General features: G+C 43.0%; 1 pseudogene; it reads right to left on the reverse strand.

The window, feature by feature from the left end:
- Positions 1-216: 216 nt before the first annotated feature.
- On the reverse strand, positions 217-20,047 carry LOC140861274 (uncharacterized; annotated as a pseudogene).
- Positions 20,048-20,331: the final 284 nt, after the last annotated feature.

Here is a 20,331-nt window from a genome sequence, read left to right on the forward strand (position 1 = left end):
TCCATCATTGGTGGATTTAAATTTCTTTGCGGTTGACGTGAGGGATTTGCTTCTTCCTCCATCAATATTCGGTGCATGCATGTGGAAGGGCTAATTCCCTTGATGTCTGCTATAGTCTATCCAATAGCAGTCTTGTGCTCTTTCAATACTTTGACTAACTGCTCCTCTTGATCGACTTCCAAACTGTTGGAGATGATAACCGGTAGTGTTTCTCCTTCACCAAGGAAAACATACTTCAGATGGTTTGGAAGCGTCTTTAATTTGACCACTGGTGCCTGCAAAACAGATGGAAGACGCCTAGTATTAGAGATTGGCAAGGATAAGTAAGAGGCATTACCTGACTGAGGTAGCTCAGGCGAACTATTCAGAAGTTTCTCAATCTCTTCCACTTCATGACTGCATCGAATCCCATCTTTCGTCTGCATAGTGGGTGCTTTAATAGCCACCTCTAGCTCATCTTTCCCTGCATGCTCACAATAATCTTGGGCCAAGAAATCCACAATATCAACAGAAAATACACAATCATCACTATCAGGAAATTTCATGGCATCATAAATATTAAATTTCACAACCTCGCCATCGAATTCCATAGTAAGTGTGCCACTGTGAACATCAATTTTTGTCATGGAAGTTTTCAAAAACGGTCTGCCTAACAAAATAGGACTATTATGATCACCGTTTTCCATGTCTAGCACATAAAAATCTGCAGGAAACACCAATTCATTGACTTGCACTAACACATCTTCTACTACTCCCCTAGGGTATGCATTAGACCTATCAGCTAGTTGAATAACAATTCCAGTTTTGTTCAATGGGCCAAGTTTCAAGGATGCATAGATAGAATAAGGCATAGCATTGATTGATGCTCCTAGATCTAACATGGTCTTCTCAAGTCTAACATTCTCTATGGTGCATGGGATAGAAAACATACCTGGATCCTTGCATTTTGCGGGCAATTTTCTTTGGATCACATCAGATACATTCTCACCAAGTTCCACTTTTTGACAACCCTTCAATGTCTGTTTCCTCTTGGATGTGCACAGTTCTTTCAAGAACTTCGCGTATCGAGGCACCTGCTTAATAGCATCTAACAGCGGAATATTCACCTCACATCTACGAAAAGTCTCATAAAGATCCTTTATCCCTTCATCTTTTCTAGACTTTTTAGTGCTAAGGGAAAAGGGGCAACATGATTATATTCAGAAAGTGGAGGAAACTTACCTCTTGGCGCTTCCTCCTTGGATGCTTCTCCATCAGTCGATTTCGACTCTTCTTGCGGTTTCTCCTTGGGTGAATCCTCCACTTCTTTTTCCTTGATCTTCAACTCCTTCCCATTCCTTAGAGTGATTGCACTTGCGTTTTCTCTTGGGTTTGGAATTGTTTGAGATGGTAAAGCATTGGAATGCTGTGCTTCTAGCTTGTTAATGGCGTTGGCGAGCTGTCCCATCTGGGTGTTCAAGTTTTGGATACTTGCTCTTGTTTCCTGTTGAAAGGCTACAGTGTTAGTTGCAAGATCCTTAACAATATTTTCAAGGAACTCACCCGGGCTTGGAATCTGAGGACGCTGCTGTTGTTGTTGAGGATACGGAAGCCTATAATTTTGATTATGTTGTGGTGCTTGAGGCCCCGATTGATTTGCTTGAGGATTCCCATATCTTAGATTTGGATGATCCTTCCAACCAGGATTGTATGTGTTGGAGTATGGATCATATTTCCTCTGGGGTGTTCCAGGAAATCCTCCAGTAGCATTGACCTATTCAACTGGTTCTTCTTGAAGTGTGGGACACGTATCAGTAGCATGTCCCATTGCAGCACAAATCCCACATGCCTTTGCAGTCTGTCATTCCCTACAGCCATCTGACGCACAAGAGTTGTCAATTCAATTAATTGCTGTTCAAGGGAAGAGACATTTACCTCGTTGTTCTTCCTTGTTGGATGCTCATTCTTGATGGTGCCAAATTGTTGAGAATTGGCAGCCATGTTCTCTATTAAATTTCTTGCCTGTACCGGAGTTTTGTCCACAAAAACTCCTCCACTGGTTGCGTCTAGCATACTCCTGTCATGAGGTAACAAACCTTCATAGAAAAATTGGATCAATTGATTTTCACTTATCTGATGTTGCGGACAGCTAGCACAAAGCTTCTTGAACCGCTCCCAGTATTCATGCAGTGATTCTCCGAAGTATTGCTTGATCCCATAGATTTCCTTTCGGATGTTCGCAGCTCTAGAGGCTGGAAAGTATTTCTCCAGGAATGTTCTTTTCATCTCCGTCCAATTTGTGATGGAGCCAGAGGGTAAGTAGTATAGCCAATCCTTAGCAGCACTCTTCAAAGAGAAAGGAAAAGCTCTCAGCTGAATTTGCTCCTGTAGTGACCCTTACCCGGATCACCTACTAAACAAAACTTAGGCATGCAATTAACTTAATAAAACAGATATCAGAAATAATCTTGCGGAAACCATAAATAAATACAATCCCAAGGAAAGGAATCTGTAATTTATCCAAATATTATACAACCAAATCGAATTGCTGTATCAACCCAAAACAACAGAAATAAAACCTAGACGAAGCTCCAGCTGGCCAACCACTGCCTAGCCTCTCTTGGATCCCCCAGCCTCGTCCAATCGCAAACCTGCCCCATGGAATAGGGTGTCCAGAAACACAGAGTACGAGACGTGAGCATAAAACGCTCAGTACGAGAGTATGAATATACATGCATGCAAAGTGAACTCCCTATAAACTCGAGGTCAAGGATCAGATAACAGAGACAGACCGGGCCCTGGTATGTAGCACGTTGTGCCATCGCTTCAAGAGGTGGCTCCCATACCATAATACAAGTGGATATGCCGGACCCAAATCGATGGAAGTCCAACCACTAACAGGATAGGGAAAAACCCTACTAACAGACATCTCGAAGGAGATAGCTCAGTATGCAAATGAATGCAGCATAAATCAATGACATATAAACCATGCAGTCACATAATACATGCATACTCAATCAGGATATCTCGAACAGTACTTCCATACCTCAAATCAGCGCAAGCTCTACCAACTCTAGGTCCACTCCTATAGCCTGCTCTACACTGCCAAATGATACTACTATCATTAAAGCGCTCTAAAAGCCTTAACTAAGCTATTGCATACTCCTAAATATTTATAGGAAGCAAAAGCTATACCTTCGTCCGTCGTTAGCCCTTTGATGTCGATGCCTCCAAAACTTGGGCACAACTCCGCTACGACTATCGAACGCCTCAACGACTCCCGGGGTAAGCCTAGGAAGGCTAGAACAACTCGAATACGACTAGAGTTATAGAGGAAATCCGGAATTGGCAATTGAAAATGAATTCTCGGCCTTCTATTTATAGACAACGATCGGAACTTCCAATCCTCAATCGGAACGTCCGAACCTCGATCATAACGTCCGATCCTGCCATCAGAGCTTCCGAAGAACCTGATCTGCCACATGTCAAAATATCACTTGTTGACTTCGGATAGGGGTGATCGGAGCTTCCGATCTTGCCACACGTCATGCCTGACGTAATACCATCGGAGATTCCGATCCTGTTCGGAGCTTCCGAACTCACCTTCGAAGCTTTCGAACTCTACCCAAGTAATTATGATTAATCCCTTAATTACTGATTTTGGTTACGGGCTACTACATTCTCCCCCACTTAAGATATTTCATCCTCGAAATCAGATCTTAAGTACTGAATGAAATACAGAAATCAGAAACATTCTTTATTCAAATCAAACGTTTACAGAGTTTGCAACTGAATACAACTTAAGAATGAAATCAAAACAACTCAGGATGGTCTTCACGCATCCTCTCCTCAAGCTCCCAAGTAGCTTCCTCAGTGCCTCGGCGCTGCCACTAAACTAAAACAAGAGGAATGACTTTGTTTTGCAAAACCTTATCCTTATAATCCAGGATACGAATAGGTTTCTCAATATAGGTCAAATCCTTGTTCACCTGAACCTCAGACCGCTGCAGAATATGAGATTCATCCGCCACATACCGTCGCAATAGAGATATGTGGAACACGTCGTGAATACTGGATAGATGCGGTGGCAAAGCTAGTCGATAAGCCAAATCGCCAATGCTCTCCAAGATCTCAAACGGACCGATAAACCTGGGAGACAACTTGCCCTTAAGGCCAAATCTGAGAATCTTGCGGAAGGTGACACTCTCAGAAACACTTTCTCCCCGACATCGACTGCAAAGGCCTACGCTTGATATTAGCATAGCTGGCCTGACGATCCTGTGCAGTCTTAATCCGTTTCTTGATCTGATAAACAATGTCTACCGCCTGCTGGATAAGCTCCGGTCCCTCAGCCTGTCTCTCCCCCACTTCTTCCCAGAAGAGTGGAGTACGACAACGTCGCCCGTACAACGCCTCAAAAGGTGCCATCCCAATACTAGTGTGATAGCTGTTGTTGTACGCGAACTCGATCAACGGCAAATGATCCTGCCAGGCTGAACCAAAATCCATGACGCACGCTCTAAGCATATCCTCCAAAGTACGAACAGTGCGCTCTGACTGACCATCAGTCTTTGGATGATAGGCAGTACTCAAACTGAGAGTAGTACCCATCGCACGCTGAACACTCCCCCAGAATCTAGAAGTGAACCTGGGGTCCCGATCGCTGACAATGCACACAGGCACTCCATGAAGTCGAACGATCTCCTGAATGTACATCCGTGCCATGTGATCCACAGAGTACTCTCGGCTATAGGCAATGAAATGCGCTGACTTGGTGAGTCGGTCCACCACAACCCAGATAGCATCACAGTTCCTCGGGGATACCGGAAAATGGGTCACAAAGTCCATTGTGATAAACTCCCATTTCCATTCAGGAATAGGCAGACTGTGAAGCAATCCTCCAGGTCGTCGGTGCTCTGCTTTGACCTATTGACACACCAAACATCTCGAAACAAACTGATAAACACTGCGTTTTATACCCTTCCACCAGAAACGAGTACGTAGATCCTTGTACATCTTGTTGCTCCCAGGATGAATACTCAACTTAGTGCAATGTGCCTGAGACAAAATCTCCTCTCGCAACTCTTCATCCTGCGGAATCACAAGTCTACCAGAAAAACACAGAAAATCATCTGACTGATAATGAAATCTAGACAAGCTACCATCGTTATCTAGACGAGCTAAACGCTGGGTCTTCGAATCAGACATCTGAGCATCTCGAATCCGCGAATACAAAGCTGGCTCAGATAATATCGCAAACATCTGGATACTCTGCATACCTTTCTTATGCTTGAAGGTATATCCCGAAGTACAACAGTCACCGATCGCACTAGACATCGAACAAGTCTGAAGTGCGGATAGTCGCACCTTGCGACTCAAAGCATCAGCAGTGAGATTAGCAGCTCCCGGATGGTACTTAATCTCGCAATCATAGTCCTTAAGCAAGCCCATCCAACGTCTTTGCCTCATGTTCAACTCCGCCTGAGTGAACAAATATTTGAGACTCTTATGGTCGGTGAAGATCTCAAATTTCTTGCCATACAGATAATGATGCCAGATCTTCAAAGCAAACACAATGGCTGCCAATTCCAAATCATGGACTGGATAGTTGTCCTTGTGAAGCTTCAGCTGTCTAGAAGCGTATGCGATCACATGCCCATTCTGAGTCAAAACACAACCTAACCCCTGAAAAGAAGCATCAGTGTATACCACATACCCTCCAGATCCTAACGGTAATGCCAACACCGGCTCAGAAGTCAACCACCGTTGAAGCTCACAGAAATTCTCCTCACACTCGGAGGACCACTCGAAATCCACACCCTTGCGGGTAAGCTGTGTCAAAGGTCGAGCTAGTTGAGAGAAGTTCAGAATGAAGCAACGATAATACCCTGCTAGACCCAGAAAACTACGGATCTCAGCAACTGTCGTCGGACGCGACCAATTAAGTACCGCTTCAATCTTGCTTGGATCAACAGAAATCCCTTCCCTGGAGATGATATGGCCAAGAAAGACCACTCGATCCATCCAAGACTCACACTTGCTCAGCTTGGCATACAACTGCTCATCCCGAAGAGTCTGCAGTACCAACCGCAAGTGAGAAACATGCTCTTCCGTATTACGCGAATATACCAAGATGTCGTCAATGAAGACCACGACAAACTTATCCAAATACTCCCTGAAGACACGGTTCATCAAATCCATGAATATAGCCGGCGCATTAGTCAAACCAAATGGCATCACTAGGAACTCGTAATGCCCATAGCGAGTACGGAATGCAGTCTTGGCTACGTCCTGATCACGGACTCTCAACTGATGATACCCAGATCTCAAGTCAATCTTGGAGTAAACTGACGTGCCCTGCAACGGATCAAACAAGTCATCAATACGAGGCAACGGATACTTGTTCTTCACAGTGACTCGATTCAGCTGCCGATAGTCAATGCACAACCGCATCGACCCATCCTTCTTCTTCACAAAGAGAATAGGAGCTCTCCAAGGAGATACACTAGGACGAATGTACCCCTTGTCCAAAAGATCTTGTAGCTGATTCTTCAACTCACGCATCTCTGACGGAGCCAGACGATACGGTGCTCGAGAAATAGGCGAAGTACCCGGCATCAACTCTATGTCAAACTCGACTTCCCAAACAGGAGGAAAACCCGGAATCTCATCAGGAAATACATCTGGGAATTCATCCACAACAGGAATGCTCTCTAACCCAATGCTCTTAGCGGACAAATCAACTGCATAGATAAGGTAGCCTTCCCCACCAGACTCTAGAGCTCGACAGGCTCTCAAAGCTGATACCAAAGGCATCGGAGGTCGCGCTCCCTCACCATAGAAAAACCAGCTCTCACTCCCCTCCGGATGAAAGCGTAGTAATCTCTGATAGCAGTCCACTGAAGCTCGATAGGTAGTCAACATATCTATTCCCATAATGCAATCAAAGTCGTCCATCGCCAGGACCATGAGATTTGCTAACAGAATGTTCCCTTCAAACTCTAAAGGGCAACCCATCACTAGACGCTTAGCCAAGGCAGATTGGCCCGTCGGAGTAGAAACAAACATCACTACGTCTAGTGCAATGCATGGTAACTTATGCCTCTTAACAAAATGTGCAGAAATGAAGGAATGATATGCACCAGTGTCAATAAGTACAAGAGCAGGTATACCATAAAGCAGAAATGTACCTGCGATGAATTTCTCATTATCCTCCACTGCCTGATCATGTCTCAGGGCAAACACCTGGCCAGAAGCTCGTGGCCTCAAATGAGAACTCCCAGCAGGTTGTCCCTGCGACCTCTGCTGAACGGTGGCCTGAGAGCCAAATCCTGAACCAGATCCAGAACCGCCTCCCCCAGATAGTGGACAATCTCTCCGGATATGACCAGTCTCTCCACAATGGAAACAAGCTCCAGAAGCTCTACGGCACTTGTCGGATGGATGGTTCTTCCCACAGTGATCACACTTGTCCTTCTTACCAAAACGGACAACACCTCCAGAACCAGAGGAAGAAGTAGATCCAGACTTCTTGAAAGATTGGGCACGGGGACCCAAAGAACTAGCAGGCCTCGACTGATGGAAAGACCTGTTCCGCCGAATGATGTCCTCCGCCTGGTGACAACGGCTCACCAAACCCTCGTAGGACATGTCATCGCCAACCGCCACACGGTCATGGATCTCAGGGTTAAGGCCCTAAAGGAACAGATTATACTTCATCCCAGAGCTGTCAGCAATCTCGGGGCAATAGGATAGCAGATCAAAGAACTTCTGCTGATACTCATCGATAGACATGGCTCCCTGTCGCAGACTCAGTAGCTCGCCTGCCTTCGACTGTCGGAGTGCAGGAGGAAAATACAGCTTCTGAAAAGTTGTGCGGAACTCGGCCCAGGTGGCCACTCCTTTCGCCGCAACAAAAGGTGCAGAAGTAAACCTCCACCACCTGTGTGCACGTCCATCCAGAAGATAACCCAGGGTCTCCATCTTCTGCTCCTCGGTGCATTGGAAAGTCTGAAAAGTCGTCTCCATGCGGTCTAACCAGTTCTCCGCATCCTCCGGAGACTCACCTCCAACTAAGGGCTTAGGACCCATAGCTAAGAATTGACGCACAGTGAAACGCTCGTCGTCATGATGACGATGACGCCGTTCTCGACGAGGCTCCTGGTCGGCATCACCCCAACGCCCACCAATACTGCCATGAGAACTCCGGTCGTCACGATCTGCCATCTACAAAAGTACTTCACGGTTACCTTATGCAGAGTCTAAATCCCAAGAATACTATGCATGCTTTGATACCATAAATGTAGTGACCCTTACCCGGATCACCTACTAAACAGAACTTAGGCATGCAATTAACTTAATAAAATAGATATCAGAAATAATCTTGCGAAAACCATAAATAAATACAATCCCAAGGAAAGGAATCTGTAATTTATCCAAATATTATACAACCAAATAGAATTGTTGTATCAACCCAAAACAACAGAAATAAAACCTAGATGAAGCTCCAGCTGGCCAACCACTGCCTAGCCTCTCTTGGATCCCCCAGCCTCGTCCAATCGCAAACCTGCCCCATGAAATAGGGTGTCCAGAAACACAGAGTATGAGACGTGAGCATAAAACGCTCAGTACGAGAGTATGAGTATACATGCATGCAAAGTGAACTCCCTATAAACTCGAGGTCAAGGATCAGATAACAGAGACAGACCGGGCCTTGGTATATAGCACGCTGTGTCATCGCTTCAGGAGGTGGCTCCCATACCATAATACAAGTGGATATGCCGGACCCAAATCGATGGAAGTCCAACCACTAATAGGATAGGGAAAAACCCTACTAACAGACATCTCGAAGGAGATAGCTCAGTATACAAATGAATGCAGCATAAATCAATGACATATAAACCATGCAGTCACATAATACATGCATACTCAGTCAGGATATCTCGAACAGTACTTCCGTACCTCAAATCAGTGCAAGCCCTACCAACTCTAGGTCCACGCCTATAGCCTGCTCTACACTGCCAAATGATACTACTATCATTAAAGCGCTCTAAAAGCCTTAACTAAGCTATTGCATACTCCTAAATATTTATAGGAAGCAAAAGCTATACCTTCGTCCGTCGTTAGCCCTTTGATGTCGATGCCTCCAAAACTTGGGCACAACTCCGCTACGACTATCGAACGCCTCGACGACTCCCGGGGTAAGCCTAGGAAGGCTAGAACAACTCGAATACGACTAGAGTTATAGAGGAAATCCGGAATTGGCAATTGAAAATGAATTCTTGGCCTTCTATTTATAGACTACGATCGGAACGTCCGAACCTCGATCGGAACGTCCGATCCTGCCATCGGAGCTTCCGAAGAACCTGATCTGCCACGTGTCAAAATATCACTTGTTGACTTCGGATAGGGGTGATCGGAGCTTTCAATCCTGATCGGAGCTTCCGATCTTGCCACACGTCATGCCTGACATAATACCATCGGAGCTTTCGATCCACCTTCGGAGCTTCCGAACTCTACCCAAGTAATTATGATTAATCCCTTAATTACTGATTTTGTTACGGGCTACTACAGCTCCTCTGTCACCCCATGGGGTTTCATACTCGTGCAGAACACGTGAAACTCCATCAAGTGTTTATTTGGATCCTCACCTGCAAGACCATGAAAGGAAGGTAGTAAGTGAATTAATCCAGATTTAAGCTCAAAAGTAGCATTATTTTCTAATGTAGGAAAAGTAATGCATAAAGGTTGTTGATTGGGATCAGGAGTGCCCAATTGTCTAAGACTCAGGTTAGCATTAGCAGCCAATTTTTCTTCTTTTGGAAAAGCAGCTCGAGTAGCGGCTTCTTGTTGTTGCCTACGAAGTTTTCTCCTTCGCCTATGCAAAGTCCTTTCAATTTCCGGATCGTAGAGAAAGTCTTCGTCAGCAAGATCACCTGAAAGCATGAACTAGAGAGAACTAGGAACAAAGAAAAGAGAAGAGAGTGAGATTAATCAAAACAAAACAAAACAAAAAGAAAAGGAACACAATAAATTAACACCGATCCCCGGCAACGGCGCCAAATTTGATAGCGCTTAATCGTGTCACGCCCAAATTACCCAACTTAATCAGATAAACAAATAATGCAGTAGTGTGAGTAGGGATCGTTCCCATGAGGAAAGATAAATTTAATGCGTTCTAAATAAATAAAAGGGGGTTTTGAAGTTTGAGATTAACTACTGAAAATTTTAAACAATTAAAATTCACTAACATGCAAGATTGAATAATAAACATGGAGAAACCAATAAGAGACGAGACTTTGTATCGGTCGACTACACCCTTGATTTTTATTCATTCAATCATTGATTCCCTAAAAATAATTAGTCCTATTAAATATTAGTCACTGAAAACTAAATTCCTGTTTAACCGTAATTTTAGTTAATTAGTAAACAACATTCTAAATTAACCCTTACCAATGAATTAACCCGATAACAGCAATCTAGATTTAAATCCACGGTAGCATTCAAACTAGTAAAACTGATGAACCTAGACAACACAAACACCAGCGGTTGTATTTAGCCTAGTCAATAATTGATCCTACGATTTAATAAACTCAACAGCAGAAAATATCAAACGTAGTTGCTTTGCAAATTAGATTGTTCAAACAATTACGGATTTGAATTCTAATTTAGCTATCGTTCGCAATACAAAACTCTAAGATGGCCAATCCTAAAATCTCGCATACAAACATGAAATCTAACAGATCAAAGATTGATACTTAATAAAGATTAAACACTACGAATCGAATCTCATGAATAAAATATATCAAGGTTTCGTCTTCCTCAACCAAGTATTAAAAGGTTTAGCTACAGCAATTCATCACCAAATCAATAAAAATTCAAAGAAAAGAAGAAAACTAGAGAAAAAATTGAGGAACAAAACCTAGCCTCCAAGAGAGAGTCTCGAAATCTGATAATAATCCTTAAAAATGGAATTAAGAGTCTAATAAAACCTAGAGTACAAAATAACACAATTTTCAAAATTAAAAAATCATTCCCGAACAGGCCCGCGCGCTCGATCGCGTGGAGTACGTCCGATCGATCGCGTTAAAATATGTGTTTCTCTGTTTTCAACTTCTCGGCCCGCGCTCGATCCTGCTGAGTACGTGCGATCGAGCGCATGGAAATATGCAAAATTCTGCCTTCATAATCCGGATACCTCGCTCGATCCTATTGAGTTCGGGGGATCGATCGCATGGAAAAAAACAATATTCTTCCTTCGTTTTCTTCATCTTGAAATCTCCTACACATTAAACCCGGGAGTATGTTATGAATATAAATGCATGCAAAAGACAAAACTAAGATAAAACATGAACAAACACAATTAAATGCATGCAAACTACCAACAAAATAACAACAAAATATGCAAACAAAACACGACTATCAGGTTCATGAATAGAATAGGTAGAAAGTCTTATTTTCTTTAGTGATTAATAATGACTTTTGGACTAGCTAATATGTCTAGTTCTTTCATGAGATTGACGAGTTATGTTTTACATGCACATAGAGGTAAATTTATTGAGGTATACTTTGATAATATCTTAGTATGTAGCAAAATTTTGAATAGACATGTAGAACATTTTCTACTTTTGTTAATCACACATAAGAAGGGAAATTTGTATGAAAATTTAAAAGAGAGTTTATTTTGAACAAGAAAACTTGTCATTGGTGTGAGTTCTCAAGAAAAGAGAGTTGATGATGAAAAAATGATCAAGTACCAACAAGGTAGGAAAAATGTGGTAGTTGATACACTATCACGAAGGTACGTAATTCTATCTATGTTGGACTCAAAGTTTTTATGATTTGAGAATGCTAAACATTGGATAGTGATTTTAAAAATATCTTTGAGATATGTTTGTGTGATCTTCATGATAAATATTATGTGAACAATGAATTTGTAACACCCGGTATTTTTTTTAAATACGTAAATCCGCATGCATAATTAAGGAATTTAATTATTTAAATTTTAGATTTTATGGGTTAAATAATTATGTGAATTATTTGTGCATGATTTAATTGATTTTTAAGCATTTAACCCATAATTAGTGATTTTTATGATTTTTAGTACTTTAATTATTTTATCGCGTAGACGGGACCGTGGACGGACGAGATGACAACTTTCTAGCCAATTTAATTCATGAGCCTTTTAAGAGCCCAAAAATATTATTTTGAGTTTTATTTCCTCAAAATTTTTAGTATTTAATTTTATATAATTTTAGGAGTCCGTTTTTATTCAAAATAAGCCAAAATAATGACTTTTTAGCACTTTTAAAATTCCCTTAATTGTATATTTCGGGATTTTAATGTTAGTATCAGATTTTAATTCTTAATTGGAGTTTTTAAGTTATATATTTTATATATTAAAATCCTTATTAATATATTTAATTTCCTAAAAACCTATTTTTAATTAAAAACCTTACCCTAAGCCTACCCAACCCCACGTTTCAAAGCCTCAGCCGCCACACCCCCTCCTCCTTCGTATTCTGCAGCAGACTTCGGCCATAGCTCAATTTTCTTTAAGCTTCCAAGGTGTTGATCATCGTTCCATCGTCCCGAAATCGTCCCACGCGCCTTTATCTTTTCAATTTCGGTGCAAGGCATGTGTTTCTTCCAAGTTTCTATACCTATCAGATATCATTATGTGTGTGTTGTGTAGGCATCGATTTGTTTAAAGAAATTTCAGAAAACTCGATCGGTTTTTTTGTTGGTTGATGCTTGTGTATGTGATTTTCATTCAACTCACTATTTTCCTGTTCATGGCTCGTTCTAGCTACTGGTCTTGGTTGGTAAGAGGTCTAAGGTGGGTCTAGGCTCGAGTGGCTCGAGCCAAACGAGCCCAAAAATCGGCCTTGGTTGTTCGGTCTCCATGGGAGGCACAGACTAGGGTTTCGGGAAGGGGCTTCGGCCTCGGCGTCGTGGGCTGCATGGTGCTGAGGGTTGGTGCAGGTTAGGTCCGCCCAGACGTGGGCTACGTCTGGGCGGCAATGCTCCGGCCAGGGGCGGCCGGAGCAAGCCGACGACAGCCTGGGAACGGCTGTTGCACTCGGCTGCAGTAGAGACGGGAAGAGGGAAAGGGGGGAGGCGGCGGGTTTAGGGTTTCAGGGTGGTTCCGGGTCGGGTCTTGGGTCCGAGTCGGGTCTGGTAGTAAGTGGGTTAAGTTAGTTGGGTCCGGGTCCGGGTTAAGTTAGTTGGGCTCGGATATTTTATTTTTAAGTTAATTAATGAATTTAAGAGTTTAATTGGGCTAATTAGATTAATTTAATTAATGGGCTTCACTTAAGTTATTATTTGGGCTTAATTAATTTAATTAAGTTAGTCCACTAATTTTTATGGGCTTTAGGGCCCATGAAAATTATCGGGCCAGTCTTTGGGCTTTTGGGCCCATTGGGCCAGATTAAGTTGTTATTGGGCCTAGAATGTTTTAATGGGCCAGATTTAAGTAAATGGGCTTGAGTGTTAGGGCCAGCAGTCCAGTACAATCCATGAGAAATTGCATGTGTCCTGAATATATATTTAATTATTTTTATGCATTGAAGATTATTTTTATATTTATATGTTAGTATGAAATTAAATTAAATATATATGAAGGACACACATTTTATTTAAGTACATGCATTCATGAAATAATTTTATGTATGATTTAATGTTTAAGGTTGAGCAATAAGAAAATATTTTATGTTGAAAGTTGAAGTAGTATGACAATTTGAGATTTGAGGGGGATTCGTCCCTATATGTGAACTATTGAAGGGCAGTTTACTGCCAATTTAAGAGGTGATTCATCACCGCCACGTACGTTGGTTTCCACGCTGATCAGTATTTAATGTATGATTTAAGGTTACACTACGGATACAACCATGCGATGTTAGAAAATAATTTGCTCAACAATATTTATGTATTATGATATTTAAGTTAATTTAGGTTAAGTTATGTTATGATATTTTTAAGCATGCTCATTCATATATACGTTATGTATTAGTAGTAAATTGATTTAAATTATTTTAAACCCTTGTTATGTTAGCATGTTGGGCCTCTAGGCTCACTACACTGGTATGGTGCAGGTGAGTACGTCGAGGATTATGTTGTACCCACCGGAGGCGAGGACATATGAGCGGACATGCAGTGACCCCGTGACCGTGATAGATATCTGAGTCATGATGCATGTTTGAATATTCCAGCACGTTAAATATTTTTAATTATTTTCAGTGGTTGAGTTTTTGGATAATTTATTTAAATATTTTCAGTGCATGCAGTTTTTAATTATTTTCTTATGACAGCATTTTAATTATGTATTTGACTCATATATTTATTTTGTTAAAGAATGCATTTTTATTTATGTTATTTATTTATTTTAAATATTTTTATTTTGTGCATATATGTATGGGCATGTATGTACATTTTATATTTAGTAAGTATAAAAAAAAAAATTCCGCATATTCATTTATTAATTATAGAGTTAGGGTCGTTTCAGTTGGTATCAAAGCACGGTCCTTGGAGGGGTCATTACTGCTATGCGAGCTCAGAAATCCACGCTACCGGTCTGTAAGTTTTAAGTGTTTATAGTATGATTTATTTTTTTAAGGATTTAAGTTTGCATTAATTTTAAACCACTTAGTTATGCATGGCGATTTACGTAAAGAAATATGTGGTGGTGCAGAATGCCTCCCAGACCGATGAACAGACGTGGGGGATCTCCACCTACACCTCCACCTCCACCTCCACCTCCGCAGAACCCACTTGCAGCATTGGAGCAGGCCAATGCTACTATGATGGCAGGAGTTACTGCTCTGTTAGAGCAGCAGGCATCACGTCCCAGAATGTCCCATGAGGAAGACGTAGCTAAGCGGTTCTAGAAGAAGGGGCCGAAGGAGTTCCTTGGTACCACCGATCCATTGGTGGCTGAGGGGTGGATTCATTCTTTGGAGTCCATCTTTGCATATATGGGGATCACAGATGCGGACAGGGTGAACTGTGCGACGTATATGTTGAGGGGAGACGCAGCTCTTTGGTGGGAGGGTGCTGCCAGGGGAGTACACCTCCCTACACTGTCTTGGGCGGAGTTCAGGCGTGTCTTCTACGCCAAGTATTTCATGGAGGATGTGAGGAGTCGCATGATCCGGGAGTTTATGAGTCTCCGGCAGGGGGACAGGTCAGTGGTGGAGTACGTGAGCCAGTTCGAGAGGGGCTGTCATTTTGTGCCTCTGATTGCAGACAGTCCACCGGAGAAGATGAAACAGTTTGTGGAGGGACTGAGAGCGGATATTAAGCACGACGTACGTATGATGGACGTCGCTACATATGAGGCGGCAGTTAGTAGAGCACTGAGGTCAAAGGAGGGTATGGAGAGATGCAGCAAGAGCAGCAGGGGAAGAGACAGTTTCAGTCGGGGTATCAGCGACCATCTTCGCAGCCTCCTGCAAAGAAGCAGTTTACTGGGCCGGCTAAGGGCCCGAATCCGCAGCAGAGGCCGCAGCAGCAGAGGCCACAGCAGCAGAGGGGCGGGGCCCCTAATGCTATAGGTTTTCCTACTTGCCCGAAGTGTCAGAAGATGCATTCGGGACCTTGTCTGTTGGGAGCAGGAGTTTGTTACCACTGCAGAGAGCCAGGGCATCAGATAGCTAACTGCCCAAGGAAGAAGAGCACTGCTGGTAGAGTGTTCGTCATGCAGGCAGAGGAGGCAGACCCAGACACCTCCTTGATCACCGGTATATCTTATCCCTAGTATTTTATAATTTTTCCTTTGGTTAAGAATTTCGTTTTCTTTATGGAATTGTTGTTCTTTGGGTTATCTATCTGCATGTTAGAATAAGAAGCATGTTTTACTTGTGATTAGAATTAAGGGTTAGTAGTGACTCGTTGGGGAAAAGTTTAGTAGTGGTATGAAAATGTTGGGAATTTTGTGCGTGCAGGGAGAATTCTAGTTGGAGGCAACTCCACGTTTGCGTTGCTAGATTCAGGGGCTACGCATTCGTTTATCTCCCTGGATTTTATCAGGCGGATAGGCATCACACCTGAGATTATTGACAGTGGGTATGATGTTACTATGCCGTCAGGGCAGATTATTTCTACCTCGAAGGTTATTCGAGAACTGGAGTTGGAGCTTCAGGGACACTCCATCCGAGCAGATGTGGTGGTTTTGCCATTGAGTGGTTTTGATTTGATTTTGGGTATGGACTGGTTGACAGTCAATGGAGCTTCGATTGATTTTCGTCGGAGGTCAGTGTCAGTGAAACCGTCAGGAGGCGACCCGTTTACTTTCTATGCATCTCAGAGCAGTGATTTTCCTTAGGTGATATCTCTTATTCAGGGGAGGAAGTTGTTGAGACGGGGTTGCCAGGGGTTTCTAGCGAGTATTGTCACGGCCTCAGAACCATCTAGCAGATCATTATCAGAGATAGAGGTGGTTCGTGACTTTTCGGATGTCTTTCCGGAGGATGTTGCAGGAATTCCACCAGTGAGAGATGTGGAGTTCAGCATCGACTTGGTGCCAGACACCGTGCCTATCTCTAAGGCACCGTACAGACTTGCTCCGACCGAGATGAAAGAGTTGAAGGAGCAAATTCAGGAGTTATTAGAGAAAGGCTTTGTTCGTCCTAGCTTTTCTCCATGGGGGGCTCCAATGTTATTTGTGAAGAAGAAGGATGGCAGTATGAGACTGTGCATCGATTATCGAGAGCTCAATAGGGTCACAGTGAAGAATAAGTATCCACTGCCGAGGATAGAGGATTTATTTGATCAGTTGCAGGGAGCTTCAGTGTTCTCCAAGATCGACCTGCGATCTGGTGATCATCAGCTGCGGGTTAGAGATGCAGATGTGTCCAAGACTACTTTCAGGACACGGTATGGGCATTACGAGTTCCTAGTGATGTCATTTGAGATGACCAATGCTCCAGCGGTTTTCATGGATCTCATGAACCGAGTTTTTCAGCCGTATCTAGATCAGTTCATCATAGTCTTCATTGATGATATATTGATCTACTCTAGGAGCATCGAGGAGCATAGACAGCATCTACAGACAGCCTTGCAGACTTTGAGGGAGCATCGTTTGTATGCCAAGTTCAGCAAGTGCGAGTTTTGGCTCAAGCAGGTGGCATTTCTTGGCCACATTATTTTGAGAGATGGGATTGCAGTTGACCAGTCAAAGGTTGAGGCAGTGCAGAATTGGGGTATTCCGAAGAATGCTTCGGAGATTCGCAGTTTCTTGTGTTTGGCAGGATATTATAGGAAGTTCATCAAGGGTTTTTCCTCTATTGCAGTACCCTTGACTTCCTTAACCAAGAAGAACGCGAAATTCATCTGGAGTTCAGACTGTCAGAGGAGCTTCGATCAGTTGAAGGAAGCACTCACTACTGCACCGGTGTTAGCAGTGACAGTACCACACGAGGAGTTAGTGGTGTACACCGACGCGTCTAAGCTGGGTTTAGGCGCAGTACTTATGCAGTGTGGCAAGGTTATCGCGTATGCATCGAGGCAGCTGAAGGTTCATGAGCAGAATTACCCGACGCATGACTTGGAGTTAGCAGCAGTGGTTTTCGCTTTGAAAATCTGGAGGCACTATCTGTATGGCGAGAAGTGCAAGATTTTCACTGATCACAAGAGCCTCAAGTACTTCTTCACCCAGAAGGAGTTGAACATGAGGCAACGGAGATGGTTGGAGTTGGTGAAGGATTATGACTGTGACATTAGCTACCATCCGGGTAAAGCTAATGTAGTAGCAGATGCTTTGAGTTGGAAGTCGTCAGTGGTATCATGTTTGACCGTACAGTTACCACTACAGAGCGAGATTCAGAGATTTGACTTGGAGTGTTATCCGAGTGGTCATGCACCGAGCTTGTCAGTGTTGATGGTGCAGCAAGTTCTGCGAGATCGGATCAGGGATGGACAGTCTACTGATGAGGAGTTGCAGCGATGGAGACAGAGAGATGAGGCTAGGGGTAACCTCTTGTATACAGTGGTTGATGGCATTGTTCAGTACCGTGGTAGGATGTGGGTACCGAACGTCGATCAGTTGAGAGCTGAGATTTTAGCAGAGGCTCACACATCTCCGTACTCCATTCACCCCGGAAGTACGAAGATGTACAGAGATTTGCAGCTATTGTATTGGTGGCCCGGGATAAAGAGAGACATCGGGAGAGTGGTGTCAGAGTGCTTGACTTGTCAGCAAGTCAAGGCCGAGCATCAGCGTCCAGCAGGACTTCTTAGACCTCTTCCTATTCCGGAATGGAAATGGGAGAATATTACGATGGACTTTGTGGTTGGCTTACCGAGGAGTGCCAGAGGTTGCACAGCAATTTGGGTGATTGTGGATAGACTCACCAAGTCAGCTCATTTCTTGCTGGTGAGGACTACTTACTCATTGACACAGTATGCAGAGCTTTACATCAAGGAGATTGTTAGGTTGCATGGCATACCAGTGTCGATTGTGTCAGACAGAGATCCGAGATTCACATTCGCGTTTTGGAAGGGTCTGCACACAGCTATGGGGACTAGACTTTTGTTCAGCACAGCATTCCATCCCCAGACAGATGGTCAGTCTGAGAGAGTGATCCAGGTTCTCGAGGATCTTCTGAGAGCTTGTGTCATCGATTTTCAGGGCTCGTGGGAGACTAGACTGCCATTAGTTGAATTTACCTATAACAACAGTTTTCAGTCTTCTATAGGTATGGCTCCTTATGCAGCATTGTATGGGAGGAGATGCAAATCTCCTGTGCATTGGGATGAGGTTGGTGAGAGGATTTTACTTGGTCCTGATATTGTGCAGCAGACAGCTGACATTGTGACTCAGATTTGAGATCGGATGAGGACTGCTCAGAGTCGTCAGAAGAGTTATGCAGATACCAGACGACGAGATTTGGAGTTCGCTGTAGGTGATCACGTATTCCTTAAGGTGTCACCTATGAAGGGAGTAGTGCGATTTGGTCGGAGAGGCAAGCTTAATCCGAGGTATATAGGGCCATTCGAGATCTTGGAGAGAATTGGCACGTTGGCCTACCGTTTAGCTCTACCACCAGGGCTAGCGGCAGTGCACAACGTTTTCCATGTATCCATGCTTCGGAGATATGTCTCTAACCCGTCGCATGTGTTGGATTTCGAGCCCTTGCAGTTGCCACCAGATCTAGTGTATGAGGAGAGGCCAGTGCGGATCTTGGCTAGGGAGGAGCGGAGGCTTAGGACGCGAGTCATACCGATGATCAGAGTCCAGTGGCTGAATCACTCAGAGGAGGAAGCTACTTGGGAGACCGAGGCAGAGATGAGGACTCGTTTCCCGGAGTTGTTCGGGTAAGTATTTTAAATTTCGAGGACGAAATTCAATTTAAGGGGGGGAGAATTGTAACACCCGGTATTTTTTTTAAATACGTAAATCCGCATGCATAATTAGAGAATTTAATTATTTAAATTTTAGATTTATGGGTTAAATAATTATGTGAATTATTTGTGCATGATTTAATTGATTTTTAAGCATTTAACCCATAATTAGTGATTTTTATGATTTTTAGTATTTTAATTATTTTATCGCGTAGACGGGACCGTGGACGGACGAGATGACAACTTTCTAGCCAATTTAATTCATGAGCCTTTTAAGAGCCCAAAAATATTATTTTGAGTTTTATTTCCTCAAAATTTTTAGTATTTAATTTTATATAATTTTAGGAGTCCGTTTTTATTCAAAATAAGCCAAAATAATGACTTTTTAGCACTTTTAAAATTCCCTTAATTGTATATTTCGGGATTTTAATGTTAGTATCAGATTTTAATTCTTAATTGGAGTTTTTAAGTTATATATTTTATATATTAAAATCCTTATTAATATATTTAATTTCCTAAAAACCTATTTTTAATTAAAAACCTTACCCTAAGCCTACCCAACCCCACGTTTCAAATCCTCAGCTGCCACACCCCCTCCTCCTTCGTCTTCTGCAGCAGACTTCGGCCATAGCTCGATTTTCTTTAAGCTTCCAAGGTGTTGATCATCGTCCCGTCGTCCCGGAATCGTCCCATGCACCTTTATCTCTTCAATTTCGGTGCAAGGCATGTGTTTCTTCCAAGTTTTTGTACCTATCAGATATCATTATGTGTGTGTTGTGTAGGCATCGATTTGTTTAAAGAAATTTCAGAAAACTCGATCGGTTGTTTTGTTGGTTGATGCTTGTGTATGTGATTTTCATTCAACTCACGATTTTCCTGGTCATGGCTCGTTCTAGCTGCTGGTCTTGGTTGGTAAGAGGTCTAAGGTGGGTCTAGGCTCGAGTGGCTCGAGTGGCTCGAGCCAAACGAGCCCAAAAATCGGCCTTGGTTGTTCGGTCTCCATGGGAGGCA

The sequence above is a fragment of the Henckelia pumila genome, chromosome 4, assembly GCF_033568475.1.
Source record: "Henckelia pumila isolate YLH828 chromosome 4, ASM3356847v2, whole genome shotgun sequence".
NCBI classification, from domain to species: Eukaryota; Viridiplantae; Streptophyta; class Magnoliopsida; order Lamiales; family Gesneriaceae; genus Henckelia; species Henckelia pumila.